This window comes from Penaeus vannamei, chromosome 18 (genome assembly GCF_042767895.1).
Source record: "Penaeus vannamei isolate JL-2024 chromosome 18, ASM4276789v1, whole genome shotgun sequence".
NCBI classification, from domain to species: Eukaryota; Metazoa; Arthropoda; class Malacostraca; order Decapoda; family Penaeidae; genus Penaeus; species Penaeus vannamei.
Genome location: NC_091566.1, coordinates 13,906,112 through 13,911,111, shown reverse-complemented (window position 1 = coordinate 13,911,111; position 5,000 = coordinate 13,906,112). Strand labels below are relative to the sequence as shown.

The 5,000-nt window shown below is 41.7% G+C and overlaps 1 protein-coding gene across 2 annotated transcripts in view; it reads left to right on the top strand.

Annotated features, from left to right (window-relative positions):
• Nucleotides 1–5,000, top strand: part of LOC113817366 (uncharacterized) — a 197,445-nt gene that overhangs the window by 169,688 nt on the left and 22,757 nt on the right. The gene's annotated exons all lie outside the window — the stretch shown is intronic.

Sequence of the window (5,000 nt, the reverse complement as noted above, 5' to 3'; positions counted from 1 at the left end):
TCAAGTGTTCGTCGGTCTTTGTGTGCGGACGTACGTCTGTTCCGTTGCAGGAGAACATGAACACGAACACGAACACGCACACGCACACGCACACGCACACGCACACGCACACGCACACGCACACGCACACGCACACGCACACGCACACGCACACGCACACGCACACGCACACGCACACGCACACGCACACGCACACGCACACGCACACACACACACACACACACACACACATATATATATATATATTCCACATTTGTATATGTGTCCTTTTATGCGGAAGCTCCCTTCTTGGGCAGGTGCCAGATTCATCCGGTCATAGCAAAGGGGTTGAGTTCATAAGGCTTGCTCGCGGGGAAGTCTCGGTCACGTAGAAGGTATTGGCCTTGGGTAAACAAAGCTTGAGTGTGAAAGGTGCGAAGTAGCTGCTTCCTCTGGTGATGTAGATTCAGGAGGATTTCAACAGGAAAAAATAATGAGCAAGACTTCCTTATCTTTGGGCAATCTAGGCAAGTATTTTTTGCTACATAGAAATCGCTGGGCCTAAACTTATTTCTAACCAAGCGCAACTTGTGTGCTTCAATCGTAACCATTGTGTGTGTAAACTTTTCTTTGTGATGGGAAGCAGTTTCCTTCATTTACGGCTCGAAATGAAATAGCAAGAACTTGTGTTTCGGACTCTTTGAGGCAGCTGGACGTAATTCTAATCATCTCGGACACGTCAATCATATTTGTCTTGTGAGCAAAGTGTGCGTGACTTCTCGGTGTTGCGGGGCACAAGATCCCAATATTTACAGATTTTTGCGTCTTAGAATTAACTTATGGACATAATAACTGTAAACCTATATAAAGCATGGTGTCTGCATATTCACCAATGCCTTAAAATTAAAGAAACAAATTCCAGTTTGTAATCCTAGAGGGAATTCCGTGTATAACGGTCAAGTAGGTGATTTGGGTCTTATATCAGGGAATCGAAATGATGTGTGAATAAATGAATGGTTAGCTCGGCTAGTATAAGGTAAAACAGGCACAACGATATGCACACACTCAATGAGGAAGTAGTAACGAAGCACCTACTATTAGTTATAGAAAATGCAGGTGAAAACAACAATAATAATAATATAATAATCTTTATTTCATCTTCATTCATACATATATAAAAGAGTATTGAAGGATGAACATAGAAGACAAACAATATGAGCATATCGAGTAAATTAGTGAAAAAGAGCAATCTTGGCTCTAAATACAATTAAATATGCAGTATATACATAAATCAAATAGTTTCAGAACAGCTTCACAGTGCAACAAATACACGTGTATATATAATGCAAATGCAAACAGTAAAATGGTTTATGTACAGTAAAATCTTAATTTAGATAAGAACATAACATGGCATAGAGATGAATGATTCACATACTGTCATTTAACAACTATGTGGAATTAACATAGAACAGGTTAGCCCAATTCTACCAAATGTTACTTTTGTTTTTTACATCACTGTCACGCAAGGCTGCTATCAAAATATTCGAGGATTTTAAGATCTGCATTACACTGTAAATTGCACTCCTTTTGTAACTTGAAGATTCTAGAGATTATTGGATACACACAGACTTGATGCAGTCTCCCACTAAGGGGCACCGAACAATAGTCTCAGGATATTATTGTACTGTAAACATTGCGACTCTATGCCGACACCAGAGGGAGGAAGAGTACAATGGGTAGCAAAAAGTTTTTTAAAAATTGCATTTCACGTCCTCTTTTGGAAATCTTGAATGTTCTTATCTGGGTGTTCCCTCTAGCACACAGTTTTCCTAGTTTCCTTCCGCATATCCTCTTCATCCATAAAATCCAGTTAAAATATGGCCGATGAGCGAATATTAGGCATGATGTGCATGCAGACACATTTCGTTGAACTGTATAAAATATGGTGTGTATCCGCAAATTGTTGACATGACAAGCAGCTCATTAAGGTCAGAGGCACTGGGACAGACAACTGCTAGATCATCAGTGTATGAAGTGTTAGTTGGACGCCCAGCTGCATTTATTCTTGTTGCATTTAGCTGTACATTTAGTTGAACTACATAGATATGAAAGAGCAGCGGGCTAAGACGTGATTGCTTAATACCATTATCCATCGAAAAAGATCTTACCCATACACTGCTCCTTTACACATATAGGAAGCTGGTTGCTATAAGGGAGGCTGGCATGCCCCAATCAAGAAGCTTAACAAATAGTCCTCAGAAACTCAAGACTATCTAAGGCACTCTTTATATCTGTAAAACATATGGAAACCAGCGTATTCAGATTATAGTAGTAATTAATTACTTTAATTGCATATATGCCTAACTGTGGAATGCCTCGCCTTAAACCAAACTGGTTATCGTCCTTATGAAAAAAGTCCAGCATTCGAATAGTAAAATATTTTCAAAGATTTTGGAAGCAGCAGTTGCAATGCCAATAGGTCTATAATTGCCACTTCACGAAGCATCTTTCTCTTTCAATTTGCTTTTTAACAGTAGAATTATGGAAACAGATGATGGAAATAGGCAGGTGAGCATGTGCTAGAAACGAATTGAAATTTAGAGCTAGCCACACCAGAACTATACAAGGAGCATATTTATAAAATTCATTGGGATCTTATCCAATCTTACCAACTTGTTTGATGGCAGATTTATAGAGCTATTATGGACCTCCTCAACATTAACGGCATTAAAGTCTTCTAGAGCACATTCGTTCAATTTCGTTTCAATCAAGTGTTTGTATCCACCATCCTCAATAGAATTTAGATCCTTATTATACTTTCCCCGCCATAGGTCAGCTATTTTAATCCCCCCTTTGGGCAATTTTGTTCGTCTTGGGATTCAAAGAATACACCTCGTGCCAGAATGACCCTGTCTGTCCCTCCGGCAACTTATCAGACAGCGCCTCGGCCCTCATATCGTCCTCCGACCTGCAGAGCTGCAGGACATGTTTGAATCGCGTGCAAGCATGTCGCATCGCGTCAGCCAGAGGACGTGAATGTGGGAATTGTAGAATATCCACGTAAGAATGCACTTCTTGATTCAGCATACTTCCTTGACATGCGCTGACCATCCAGGTACTACCAGTCGTTTAGATCTGGTTACACCAAGTATCTGCATGGCACAGTTACATATGATGGGGGTAAATTTGTTAAAATCAATATTAAAATTAATACCATGCTTATGATTACATTTGTTACACAACCTATTACAGTATAAAGGGGCACATATAGTCATATCCTTCTCCAGAGTAAAAGTTAAAAGTTCATAGAATGCATTTAGTGTCCGCTTGTTATCGAAATTTCAATTTATTGTATTTCTAGTTGTGGCATTGTCATATGTCATTGTCGTGGTAAAACATGAAGCTTGAGTTTGACATGCAAGTGGAAATGGTCAGAACCATGGTAGAAGTTATCAGACGTGAATGTATAAGTTGAAAGCACCATTGCCATCAGATGTAAATGAGAGAGGGTGACCTTAGTGCAGGTGAATGAAAGGGGCCTTGGCTTGTGGGTTTGTTAATGAGGAGACTTCTGTCTCTTTGAGTACCGATGGCGGACTGGTGACGAGCTAGACCCGTGCGTCGTCGTCTGTCTGCCTTCTTTCTCTCTGTCTCCCGCCTGACGAGCTGTGTCCTTTTACGCGGAGGTTCGCTTCTTGAGCAAGTGCCTGTGAAAGGTGTGAAGCAGCTGCTGCCACTGGTGATGTAGATAGCTATATATTCTATGTATTTACAAAATTAAAAAACTATTAGCATTATGAAATTGACCAGAAAAATTAGTGAAAACACGTACTCTTGGCACTTGGCTTGCAAAGACGCAATTTCAAAACCTTATTTACAAAGAGCATTAGCAAAAAAATTCTATGAGTGAAAATGACATAAACTCAGTCTGGCGAGAGGATTACTCAAAGTTGTGGAAGTAGAGACTGTCCAAGATTAATCAACTGTTCACGTGCGTGAAAAAAGAAAACAAGGCCGGGAGGATACGAATTTTTCAAGTAAAAAATTGTTCATCTGTGTTGTCACCTGCCGTAGTCGGACATATTCTCACACAGAAAAAGTCTGTCTCCGTCATTTCTATCGCTTCTCTGATGGTTGCGTTCGGACGTGTTTCGTTCTCCTCGCCTTCGTCATCGATGCCGTCTTTTTCATCAGAATGTCGCGTTGATGGTTGATACGATATCGCTCGTGACCGGTTCGTTGTCGCACTTCACGTATTCCGTAGCTGTGAAGTCTCCTGACCCGGTTGCGCGTTGGAATCGCCGAACGTAATCGGCTAACGGCATTTCATCTTCTGGATCCTCTTTTACCTCATCCGTTAAACCAGCGCGCCCAAAACACGCCGCGACGGTTTTCGAACGCTCGCGCTTGACTGCCTCTGCCGTCCACGTTGGTTTTCTGCCCACCGTCTTCGACGTCCTTGATTACTTTGCGCAAAAACAGTTGTCGAGAGTGCGTCTTCATGGTCTTAATGATCCCTTGATCCAATGGTTGCAAGTGCGACGTCGTGTTGGGGGGGGGGGGAGGGAGAAAACCAGTTTGACGTTGCTAAGTTCCATCAGGGGATGACATGTAGCATTTTCCAAAAACAGGATGACATTCCGTGTCTGGCGTCTCATATTTTCATTGAATTTCTCCTGACATTCTTTGAATAGCACCGCAATCATCCACGCTCGTTTGTTGCTTTTCCATACAATGGGTAGCGTCACCGAGCCCGTTTGTCCCACTGCTGATTTCGGGAAGCTGATTGGCTAATCGGGAATGGGATTTGGCAGCTAGTTGCCGGAGACGGGAAGAGCTTGGTCTAATAAGTTCCGTTAAAAAGAAATTACATTAGTGTCGATCGGGACCGGACAAAACCCGCCTATTAGAAAAAGCTGCCAAGTCTAGGAAGTGCCTATTATAAGAAGTTCCACTGTATCCAGTATTTTGTGAATGGAATGCTCTTGTTTGTATGGAAGTCTATGATTACCGCCTGGTAT